Source organism: Thamnophis sirtalis, unplaced genomic scaffold, assembly GCF_051295495.1.
Source record: "Thamnophis sirtalis isolate CommonGarterSnake01/CBP01778 unplaced genomic scaffold, rThaSir2_p1.2 scaffold_3, whole genome shotgun sequence".
Lineage (NCBI taxonomy): Eukaryota > Metazoa > Chordata > Lepidosauria > Squamata > Natricidae > Thamnophis > Thamnophis sirtalis.
Window position 1 is genome coordinate 172,290,299 of NW_028261383.1, and position 12,824 is coordinate 172,303,122.

The 12,824-nt window shown below is 44.6% G+C and overlaps 1 long non-coding RNA gene across 2 annotated transcripts; it reads left to right on the top strand.

Annotated features, from left to right (window-relative positions):
• Positions 1-382: 382 nt before the first annotated feature.
• Positions 383-11,313, top strand: LOC148048387 (uncharacterized). Of its 2 annotated transcripts, XR_015696081.1 has the most exons (4): positions 383-573; positions 5,135-5,354; positions 6,910-8,811; positions 10,905-11,313. It is a non-coding gene; the product is annotated as an uncharacterized LOC148048387 (long non-coding RNA). The 2 variants fall into 2 exon arrangements; XR_015696080.1 differs by lacking the exon at positions 383-573 and having other exon boundaries at positions 4,993-5,354.
• The last annotated feature ends 1,511 nt before the right edge of the window (positions 11,314-12,824 follow it).

Sequence of the window (12,824 nt, forward strand, 5' to 3'; positions counted from 1 at the left end):
TGGGCTAGCTAGGGCAGGGGTCTCCAGCCTTGGGCTAGCTAGGCGCAGGGGTCTGCAACCTTGGGCTAGCTACGGCAGGGGTCTCCAGCCTTGGGCTAGCTAGGCGCAGGGGTCTCCAACCTTGGGCTAGCTAGGGCAGGGGTCTCCAGCCTTGGGCTAGCTAGGCGCAGGGGTCTGCAACCTTGGGCTAGCTAGGCGCAGGGGTCTCCAGCCTTGGGCTAGCTAGGCGCAGGGGTCTCCAGCCTTGGGCTAGCTAGGCGCAGGGGTCTCCAGCCTTGGGCTAGCTAGGGCAGGGGTCTCTAACCTTGGCAACTTTAAGATTTGTGGACTTCAACTCCCAGAATTGGAGTTCAATTCGCCAGCTGAGGAATTCTGGGAGTTGAAGTCCACAAGTCTTAAAGTTGCCAAGGTTTGGAGACCCCTGAGCTAGAGGGTCGCAACGCCTGAGTCCGTCCACCCGCTGTGTTACTACGTCGCTGAAAGAAAGAGGCAGGACTCCGAGCAATTGCAGTCTGAAAGCCCAGCCGAGCTACATCCGAGAACCACATCCCAGCGATTCGAAAGAAGCCTCAGGTTAGTTTCAATGGTCTACGGCAGTGGTCCCCAACCCCCGGTCCGCGGACCGGTGCCGGGCCATGGAGTATCTGGCACCGGGCCGTGCAGCGGCCGGGGGCCATGATCGCTGCAGCGGCCGGGGGCCTAAGGGAAAGTCGCTAGGCCTACGGGACAACGTCGTCCAATCAGTAAGTAAAGTGGGATGAAGGAGGGGTGTTGGTTCAGTTCCTTTCCAGTTGCGCGAGCAGTGCACGCAAATTGGTGGCTGGGGTGGCCGGGCGCGTGCCTGGGACGGTGTGTGGAGCGGGGCCACCGGACTGAGCCTCTCTCAGAGGCGGTTGGTGGGCGTGTGCCATCGCGAGGTTTCGCCGCGAGGAATGTGAGAAGCCCAGGTGGTTGTTTCCTCCCCCACTCTTCCCCGCGAGCTCTCGCCGGCGCCGGGCTTTCCCCTCGCTCGTCTGCGGCCGCCGTTTTTATCTCCCGCAGAGGCTGTTCCCCGAACCACCACCACCACCACCAACCCGGCCTCCCCTGTCAGCGCCCCGCGTCATGTCGTGATCTCCGGGCGGACGTGTGAGACCAGGGAGGTGGCGGTGAAGTCGTGGTTGTGTGTGTGTGTGTGAATGCGATTGTCTGAAGTGAGTCGGGGTGAGGAGGGGGGAAAACACTTTTCATTTTATCGCAGGGCTACCAAGACGGCAAGTATGGGGGTCATGGGGGGGGGGAGAGAAGGGAGGCTGATCTGGAGAAGCTTTGGAGACTGATTGGGAAAGAGGGTCGAAAGCCCTCGGGGTCTTCTCACATCTCTATAAGTGGCTCTATAAATGAAATAATTCGATTTTGTTAGCATGATTCCGCGACAAACTCTGCCCCCCCTCCAAAAAAAAAAACCCTGACTGAATTCTACAAGCAGTTGCACCGACCCCCGGATTTTAATCTATTACATAGATCCTCTCAGGGTATGAATTTCAAAGAAATCAAAAGGGGAACAATATACCTTTTAGCTAAAAACAACAGATGAGGAAGTTTCCTTAGGTCTGAAGTTTTCTCCAGTCTCCAAATGAAACATTTGAAATGCCCTTTTCTGTTTAGATTTCAAACTTTGAAATAGAGAAGTGTGCATGAAGGAAGAGAGACAGACAAGCACTCTTAATGCATATTGTATATTCTCTCTCTGCGTGTGTATTATATACTCTTAATATGCACTCTTAGTGTATATTGATTATGAAATATTTGCTGCTGCATGTGGAGACGCCCCCCCACCCCTGCGCGCGCTCAGCGGGCCACGGTAAAATTATCAAAGGCTGACTGGTCCGCAGCGATAAAAAGGTTGGGGACCACTGGTCTACGGCATACGGGCTCTGAAATGGCCAGGCTAGCGTGCATTCATTCACACATCCCCAATCCCTTGCTTGCTGCAATCTGGCTTTGTGGCAAGCAAGGGGTTTTGCAGGCACTGAATTACACGCTAGTCTGGAGTCTCAAAAACCCGAGTTCCCTCCTTCTGGATTTTCGATGCTTCCTGGATGGGAAAGATCCGCATTGTGCCTCAAGGAAACTTTACAGAAAGTTAGTCTGGGAGCGAAAATGCTTCCCCCTTACACGGGACCGGGGATTTTCTCTCCTACCGGATTTTCCCTGCCAGGCTGTTTAGTTTTCTTTGAAGTTTACTTGATGCAGAATGGGAAGGATCCTTAATACTGATACTGATCTGATTTATACATATTGTTTGAATCGTGATATTTTTTCTAGTTGAATAATACCAGCTTATTTTTTTGTTGTGGGAAGTTATCATCCAGCCCTCTCCCCCCAAAAATGAAATATCCTAGGAAATATTGAAAAGGCAGAATGTTTCTCTGGATGTGAAAAGAAAGAAACATGCTTTAAAAGACAGAATAGTTGCCTGTAGCTTCCTGCCCATCCCCGCTTTGTCAATAGCCATTGAGAAGGCCAGGCTAGCCCACTTTACATAATAAAGACTTCCCCACTGCAGCTGCAGGGGAAGGGATATTACTCAACTCTCCACATGGCATCTGAGAACTCAACCAAAGCTGGATTCAAAACACAGGCTAGAGAGTTGCCCCTGCATGGCCCTATGGGAGTCTGACAACCAATCAGAATACATTTCTTACACAGGAACAGGAAACAGAGAGGTGGGACTGAACAGGTTATAAAAAGCCTAGCAAGCCCCTCCCTCAGCCCTTCTCTTCTTCTCCACCAACATTGAAGCATGTGATCACCTTTTCTGTACAGGGCTCAAGCCATGTGGCCCTGTCCACCAATAAACCATCTTTCCAAGCAGCCTCCATGTCTCCAGTGTCTTTTTCCCCACTTGGAGCCGAACCCAGAAGGACATTTCTTTCAACGTTGTCTTGTCCCAACCGGCTTATCTTTTACATATTTTCCTTTCGATTCTTAATTATTGCCTACCCTTTATTCTCTTAATTTCCTCTGGTGATTGTAGTAAGATGTTATAAAACTTTGTATTCTTTATCACGTGTCCTTGCTTGCATGGGAAGAAATATCCCTTGGTTCAGTTCCAAGGAAGGCACTGGGAACAAAACGGATTGGAAAGATGGTTTAAGGATGAAGGATTGGAAAGATGGTTTCATGTTGAAGCAGAACCACATGGAGTTGGGGGTGGTGGTGTTATACTTTCTCTTGGGCTTTGCATAGGAACTTCCTGAGAGTAATGCAATGAAGGGGCTTCTGGGCAATTCCTATGGTGTTCATTACTCCCACCTTGCTGCTGGGAGTAACGGATTACCAAATCTGCATTTCTAAAGGCTGGCCTCATCTTAGTATCGGCTCTTAGTTTCTGTCTTTAGAAACATGTTTCTCCTATAGGGAAATATAATATTCTGCCTTTTTAAATATTTCTCAAAATACTTCGTTCTTTTAGGAGGGATGGGTGCTAACTTTCTACATGGCTTAATGGCTTTGCCCTGTAGGAAGTTATCACCCAGCCGTCTCCCAGAAAAATGAAATATCCTAGGAAATATTGAAAAGGCAGAATATTTCTCTGGATGTGAAAAGGAAGAAACATGTTTTAAAAGACCGAATAGCTGCCTGTAGCTTCCTGCCCATCCCCACTTTGTCAATGGGCCATTAAGAAGGCCAAGCTAGTCCACTTTACATAATAAAGACTTCTCCACTTCAGCTCCAGGGGGATGGGATTAAAGCATGATAATATTGACCCCAACTGACCACATGGAATCTGAGAACTCAACCAAACCTAGATTCAAAACGCAGCCTAGAGAGTTGCCCCTGCATGGCCCCATGAGAGTCTGACAACCAATCAGGATACATTTCTTACACAGGAACAGGAAGCAGAGAGGTGGGACTAAACAGTATAAAAAGCCTAGCAAGCCCCTTCCTCAGCCCTTCTCTTCTTCTCCACCAACATTGAAGCATGTGATCCCCTTTTCTGTTCAGGGCTCAAGCCATGTGGTCCTGTCCAACAATAAACCATCTTTCCAAGCAGCCTCCATGTCTCCAGTGTCTTTTCCCCCACTTGGAGCCGAACCCAGAAGGACATTTCTTTTAATCAGAGGGATGGGTGCCAACTTTCTACATGGCTTAATGGCTTTGCCCTGTGTTGGATGTTTCAATGAGGGCTAATCCTACCATTCTGCCTTTGTTTCAAAATATCTTGTCTTGAGTATGTGGGAAGTTAGTACCCACCTCTCTCCTACAAGAATGAAATATTCTAGGAAATATTTTAAAAGGCAGAATATTATACCTCCCTGGATAATAACCCCAGAAAGACTGGGCCATCCTATCTACAAGACAAAAGGCCTTGAGCTCCAGGGTGATGGGATTAGCCCTTAAGATCCAAACCAGCCCAGCACCCTTTCAGAACTCAGGGCTCTTCATTACATCATCTCCCACCAAGATTCAACCAAGCCTGGGACACAGACTGCATAGCCCAATGGGAGTCTGATTGCAACCAATAGGATAAGCTTAGTTAAATCCATTGGTAATAGATATAGTTAAATAAAAATTGATAACGATCGTGACCTGTCAAAACCGCGCTCAACTAAACCGCATCGCTGACGTCATCAACAGGGCGACAACAGCCAGCGCGGAGAAAGGGCGCTTTAAATAGCGCTTTGAAAGAAAGCCGATTCAACTTAAGGTAAGGGTTAGGTTTAGGGTTAGGTTTAGGGTTAGGTTTAGGGTTAGGTTAAGGGTTAGGTTAAGGGTTAGGTTTAGGGTTAGGTTAAGGGTTAGGTTTAGGGTTAGGTTAAGGGTTAGGTTTAGGGTTAGGTTAAGGGTTAGGTTTAGGATTAGATTTAGGGGGGTTAGGTTTAGGTTTAGGGGTTAATTTTAGGTTTAGGGTTTACAGCGTGCTTCTGTCTCCGCGCTGTTGTCGCCCTGTGGATGACGTCAGCGACGCTGTTTAGTCGGGCGCGGTTTAGTCGGGCGCGGTTTTGTGGTGGAACCGATAATGATAGTAATGTATACAATGTTGAGTTGTTATGATAAGTAATAATTGGATATGAGAAGGGAAAGTTAGAAATATTTTTGGACTATATATAAAGATTATTAATAACAATAATAATAATTGGTGGGCAAGGATAATTGACGCGCAAAATATAGCCTCTCATTATCAAGACAACCCCTGCCTTCTCGAGGTGCCCACCGTTTTCCAACAGAAGGGGCTCTGTCGACTCTTGGGCCCGGCAAGCTCAAGTAGTACTTAGCCTAGAATCATGGATCCCGTTGATTCGGGATGCATGCGACTCTACAGCGAAGGGATTGGCGATGCCGTACCGACGCTAAAGACTTAAGTCAAAGTAAGTCAATAATAATAATTATAATTTTAAAAAAAACTATATACAGTTAAGTTTTAGCTAATAGGGGGAAAATGTTATGATATAGGATATAGTTAAATAAAGAAAGGATAATGATAATAAATTATATACATGGAGGATTAGAAAATTTTGGTATTAAATATTACGGATGTTTAGCTAAAACAGGATAGGAGGACTTAATGTTAATGGAGGATTTTATAAATAAGTAAATGGAATGCCAGCATGTGGTTATGTATTGAATCTTGGTATACTTAAGGATGAAGGATGTTTAAATAACTGTAGTCAAATAAAAGTGGAGGTATGATGATGTTAATATTGTATTAACAATATTAGGTGGGAAGAAAGAAGGAGAGAAGAAAGAGAAGAAACTGGGGGAGGAAGGAGGGAGGGAAGAGAAGAGGGTAGTAAAGAGGGAAAGAGGGAGGGAAAGAAAGAGAGAAGGAGAGTTGAAAGGAAGGAAGGAAGGAGGGAGGAAAGGAGGGAGATTAAGAGAAAAGGAAGGAGGAGGGAAAGAGGCAGGGAAGGAGGAAAGGTATGTGAGAAGGAGGGGGGGACCGAGGGAGGGAAAGGAGGGGGAAGGAAAGCAGGAAAGGAGAAAAGAAAGGAGGGAAGGCAGGGGAGAAGGAAGTAAGGGGGGGAGGGAAGAAAAGGGTATGGAAAAGAAGAAATGAGGGAAGAGAAGAGGGAGGGAAGGAATAAGATACCTAACCTTTGATGTTTATAATGATTTGATAGTATGGGAATATCTCGAAATGTAGTTGTATTGTTTTTTACAAGTTATGGATGTTGTATTTTCTTTTTACCAATAAAATCTTTTTTTAAAAATTAAAAAAAATATATTGTAAATATTTGAGTTAAGATATTTGAATTAATATGAATTATATTTGATGACGGTGGAAGAGATGCACAAAAGCTTTTTGTAACCAGCTGATATACTTTCTACAATATATGTTTGTTTTGGAAATAAATAAATAAATAAAATTTAATTTAAAAAAAAAAGATAAGCTCAAATTCGAAGCCCAAGAGAGGGTATAAATCTCCCTCTCTCTTCCATGTGCTCAATTGCCCAGGATCTCAAACCAGGACCTCCACCATTAAACCATCTTTCCAAACAGCCTCCATGTTTCCAGTGTCTTGGAACTGAACCCAAATGGACATTTCTTCCAACCAATGGATGACCAAATCTGCATTTCTAAAATATGGCCTCCTCAGTTTGGTTTCTGAATAGGCTGGCCCAATCTTTCTTAATGGGCACAAAATATCTGCTGTGGCAATTAAGAAAGTGGGGGTTGCTTTCTGCCTCTAAAAAAAACATGTTTCTCCGTTTCTCCCTCTGAGAATTAAAATATTCTGCCTTTAAAAAAAAAAAATTCCATAAAGTATTTCATTCTTCTAGGGGAGGGCTGGCTTCCCACACTTGGTTACTGATGCACACACTTTTCAATAAGTTTTTGTACAATGTCTTGTAATCTTAGATAAAGGATATTAATGTCCATAAATAAATATATTAAAATAAAACATTTTAACTTTTTTGCAGTAGCAGCCGTTAAAAGGATGAAAAGGCAACAGAGTTTGACACATTTTTTTCAGTAAGAAACCAAAATTGGAATCAGTTGTATCGGACTTGGACTTGGATGCTACAAAACTGTCACAAGCAAAACCACTCCAACTTGAAGAAAGCAGCAAGATGAATGAAAACTATTTACGTTCTACTTGTAGAGTATTTAATACAGTTTACAGCCTGGCAAAATATTGTAGGTCATTTTCAAACATGGAAGGTTTGATAAAATTGCAAATTGCAATTGGAGAAGATATGGGAATAGGATTGCATCAGTGGTGGGATTCAAATAATTTACCAACCGGTTCTCTGCCCTAATGACCATCTGGGTAGGCGGGGCTCTGTGGTCATGTGATCGTGTGGGCGTGGTCAAGTCAATGTCACTCAGGTCGATGGGCACTTCGCCTTAGTTGTTACAATGGTAATAAGGGTTAACCGGAGAGACAGTTTCTGTAAGCAGGTCAATAAAGATCAGGCTAGAAACAACACCAGAATATTTCCTTCCTGCCTTCCTTACAGGATTAGCTCTGTAAAGTGGGAAAAAAACAAAAGATTTCTTCCAACAACCGGTTCTCCGAACTGCTTAGAAAGTTACCAACCGGTTCTCCCGGATGGGTACGAACTGACTGAATCCCACCACTGGATTGCATTCACGTGAAACTGCATTGAAAATAGTTGATTTCATTGCAAAAGAAATCAAAACCAAAATATTTACTAGCGTTATTGAACATAATCTGAAAATATGTTTGATTATTGATGAAGTCTCAACGCTAGCTTGTAAACCAGTTTTGATAGTTTTCGTAAAAGTTGAAGATTCAGTTTGCTCCCCAACAATTTTCCTTGCGCTAGTTGAATTGGAAAAACAAGATCCAGAGACAATATATTCTTCAGTTATAGAAAGTTTAAATAATGTTGGGCTTACTAAGAACTACCTAGAAAAAAACTAATAGGATTTTGCTCCGATGGTGCCAGTGCTCTGCTTGGGGGAAATTTATTTTTATTCAAATGAAAAGAACTTAGCTGCACATCTTGAAAATATATATTTTATAACTGATTTGGCCCTGATGATTAATATTTTAAATGAAATTTCTCTTCTTTCAAATGCACTGCAAGCAAGCAATATAGACATAATAAAGGCTGAAAAACTCATGCTAAGATCTATTAAAGCATTTCAAATGCTTGGAAAGGCAAAGGGTCCATATGAAAAAAAGGTTGATGAATTAATTACTTCAGAAACGTTCAAAAATATAAAATCTGTAGAAAATAATCGATTTGTCGGGCTTCCTCGGGAAAGACTTTTCGAAACCATCACAATAAATTTGCAAAAAAGCCTGTGAACATTTAAAAGCAAAGTTGTAGCCAATTTCAAGATAGGAATCAATTACAATTTCTCAATTTTTTGGAGCCAGATTACTGGAATATTGAAGAAGTACTAGTTCCATGGAAAACAGCTGAAGAACAATTGCTCATATTTAATGACATTTTTCATTACCAAATTGATATTAATGATTATCGAGATTTTGTGAAAAACGTTTTACGAAATTCCCCAAACTATGCAATTCCTGAAAATGTTCAAAGAGCTAAAAACAGAACAATTGCTGTGAGTTCAGCACAAGCGGGAAAGATTTTTTTCAAAGATGAACAGAATATGTTCAGCGAATATATGTTGCCTAACTGTTTCTAATATATCAAACACAATAACCATTAATGCAATGGGCCTACCTCTACAGAAATGGGATCCTACTCTTACAGTGAAAAAATGGCTAAGCCTAAATCACACAGATGATGGTCCCAACAAAAGCGAAGAAAATTGCAAGTGAAGGCGTCAATGTAAGAACAATATGGAAATATCTTGGGTAACAGCTTTATTGTTTTTGACAGGTAATGTTTTTTTCATTAATATTTTAAAACTCATAATCTAGTTTCATGTACCGCTTTTATTCTTATTTAAGTGTTGTGGCCCAGCAGGAGCTGTTGGAGCTGCCACCAGACTCCGACAGCGAGGGGCCCTATGATTTGATTTGATTTATTGCATTTCTATGCCGCCCTATTCCCAGAGGGACTCAGGGCGGCTCACAAACCAAGTAAGGGGGGGGGGGAATACAAACAGGAGGAAAAACAACAGACAAACAACTACAACAATTTAAAAACACTGAACAACCACACAATTCGAGCGGGGGCGGGGAACTCATCAGCCCCAGGCCTGTCGGAACAACCAGGTTTTAAGGGCTTTGCGGAAAGCCTGAAGGGTGGTGAGGGTCTGAATCTCCTATGAGTCAGCTCTGGAGGATGTGGAGGACCTGGACAGGGTTCCGACTCCGAGCAGGGCGCAGAGAAGCTGGTTGGCCACCAGGAGGCACCTGAGCCTTGGACCAGAGGGGAGGAGACAAGGGAGAGTGAGCCGGATGCCAGCAGTGAGTTGTTCCTGGATGCCCAGCACCGAAGAGCTAATAGGCGTCAGGAACAGTTGCGCAAGTACAGGAGGTAATTGCACTCAGCTGGTGGTAATTAGGCTCCGCTCCAGATTATAAAAAGACTGCTTGTGCACGCGCCCTTTTGCAGAAGTCAACGCAGGAACTAATGTTGGAGAACATTATTGTGAGCTTGGTAGGCTGGATTGCTGCCACGGCTTATCTGTGTTGGATGGTTCACTGACAAAACCGCAAAGCCCTTATCCGCGCCGACATAAGCGCGGAGGGCAAATCCACGCCATTCAAAGCGCTAAGGAAAAAGGCGACCCTAGCGCGACGACATAACTGCGGAGGGCAAATCCGCGCCTTCCGAAGCACTCAGCACCCTAACCCTAACCTAAACCTAATCCTAACCCTTACCTTAATTTAAATCGGCTTTCTGCCGCCGTGCTGTTTTAAAGCGCCCTTCTGTCGCTGTGCTGTTGTTGCCGCGGTGATGACGTCGCGGCTTTAGCGATGCGGTTTTGTCGCCGCTATTTTGACGAGCGCGGTTTTGTCGGGCCACGGTGTTGGATTGCTGCCAAACAAACAAACATTGCCTTGCATAACTCCTAAAAACAAAGCTGTCTTCAGATTAGGTCAAATTGAAAATCTTGCAAACTATTAGTAACTGTTTACGCAGCAATTTAATATTCACAACCCTACCTGTTCTGACCCTCTCCTCCGTCCAGTAACGAATGCTGAGACAATCTTAACTGGAATGTACATTAATAGCAAGACACCAAAACCTCGGTGGCTGAAAGCCAAGCAGAACAAACAGATAAGGACCTTGGCAGCAACTCAGATAAACCTTGGCAACAATTCAGACAAACTCGGGCAGCAATCCAGCCTGCCAAGCTCACCATAATGTTCTCCAACATTAGTTCCTGCGTTGACTTCTGCAAAAGGGGCGTGTGCACAAGCAGTCCTTTTTATAGTCTGGAGGGGAGCCTAATGACCGCCAGCTGAGTGCAATTGCCTCCTGTAATTGCGTAATTGTTCCTGACGCCTATTAGCTCTTCGATGGCATGCATCCAGGAACAACTCACTGCTGGCATCCGGATCACTCTCCCTTGTCTCCTCCCCACTGGTCCAAGGCTCAGGAGCCTCCTGGTGGCCAAACAGCCTCTCTGCACCCTGCTCGGAGTCGGAACCCTGTCCAGGGTCCTCCACATCCTCCAGAGCCGACTCATAGGGCCCCTCGCTGTCGGAGTCTGGTGGCAGCTCCAACGGCACCTGCTGGGCCACAACACCTACCTATGCATTTGTTTAATAATCCTTGCAACAGCCCTTCAAAGAAAAGAAACATTGCAGATGAAAGAGATCTGGGGGCAATATTTAACAGTTGGCTTAAAGCCACTTTCCGAAAATGAAAGCTAGTGTAAGAAGAAGCTTGATACATTTTATTCATGCAGTAGCTAGTTACTATCTGAGTTTATTTGTAAACTCCCTTTATAATGCTTATAAGTAATTCAAGATGGTGAATACATACAATACTCTTTTCTTCTCCTATTTTCCCCACAGGTGCCAGGCACAGAAGGTCCCCCCCCCCCAGAGCAGGCCTGTCATACCAGTTCACACCCTGCTGATTGAAAGCCCACATACGATGGGCAAGCCATGTTGCAAGGATGCCAGACCACCGTCTCGCTAAGCAGCTCCTCCGTGGTGAGCTGTCTCAAGGAAAGCGATACAAAGACATACTGAAAGCCTTTCTGAAGTCCCTGGATATTGACACCACTTCCCAGGAAACCTTGGCAGAAGATCAATCGACATGGTGGACGTTGAATCCACCAAGGCTACCAGAGATTTGAAGACGGAAGAACAACCATACGACAAAGAGAAGCAAGCATAACACATCGTATTGTCTTAGTTACCAAGTACTACTACTTATTTAAGTTTTTTGATTAGATCAAGTTTAGTGATGTGTTCTGACCACCCCCACCCCCCCCATCCCACACCAAAGCACGCCGAGCCAAAGATACTTTACGGAATTTATTCACAGACAGGCAGGTCCTTGGCAGCAATCCAGCCTGCCAAGCTAACATTACAGTTCTCCAACATTAGTGAATGCGTTGACTCCTGCAAAAGGGGTGTGTGCACAAGCATTCCTTTTATAGTCTTGAGAGGAGCCTAATTACACCAGCTGAGTGCAATTACCTCCTGTAACTGCGCAACTGTTCTTTACGCCTATTAGCTCTTCGATGGCGTGCATCTAGGAACAACTCCCTTGGCTCCTCCCCATTACTGACGTCCGGATCACTCTCCCTTGTCTCCTCCCCACTGGTCCAAGGCTCAGGCGCCTCCTGGTGCCAACCAGCCTCTTTGCGCCCTGCTCGGAGTCGGAGCCCTGTCCAGGGTCCTCCACATCCTCCAGAGCCGACTCATAGGGCCCCTCGCTGTCGGAGTCTGGTGCCAGGTCCAACGGCTCCTGCTGGGCCACAACAGTGCTGTACATTCCTATTTCTGCCTTCTCTGTTATTCTAGTCGGTCTGTCTTTTGGAATAAATTTAGATTTATTACAAAGAGCTTTTGTGATTGTGACATAAAAGATGCTGCTTTTGCATCATACAATTCATGTGGGTGTAAAGGGAACACACAACAGTCAATAGAGGGCATTTGTGTGGGAAACGATAAAAACACTGGGAACGGATTCAAAAGCACAAGATCTTAGTTGAGATGACTGGAAGCCAAAAATGCCTGAAAACAAAGCAAACAAACTTGGAAAGGGATTATGGCCCCACACAGCTAAATAATCTTCATAGGCACTCAAAAAGATTCTGTAGACAATGAGAAAGTTGTTGTTCCAAAGACAGACATTAATCCTTGATGTACATAAATTATACACATTTCAAAGGAGGCACTAGTTTTAACATACATAGCCTCAAAGTATTCAGTGACCCGACAAATGCGAGCACGACCAAAGCGCGCCGACGAAACCGCGGCGAGGACACCGTGACATCATAAACGCGCCCGCAAAAGCGTGCCCCAAAAGCGAGATTTAAGTTAAGGTAAGGATAGGGTTAAGGTTAGGTTCAGGGTTAGGGTTAGGGTCATTAGGTTGTTATTAGTTGTTTGCTGAAGGCGCGCTGTTTTCGGCGCGCTTCTGTGCACATTCATCGGCGCAATTTCGACCTCACGGTTTTCTTGCCGGTTTCATTGGCGCATTTTTGTCGAACGTGCATTTAGCGGTGAACCAAACTATTCCATTCTGCAAGCAGCATAATGCAGACCGCAGAAAAGAAGTATGAAATAGTAGGATGAAGAAATTAAATGCATGAGATAGGAGAAAGGAAACAGAGCCAAAACTACACTAACACTACCCACTCTTATCTGCCAACCATCCTTGCTTACACCATTTTTCATGTTGCCTTTTAAACCTTCACCTTGTTTCACAATGCAGTACCATCCAATCACAACTTCCCCAGTTTTAGTATTCCCTTTCTT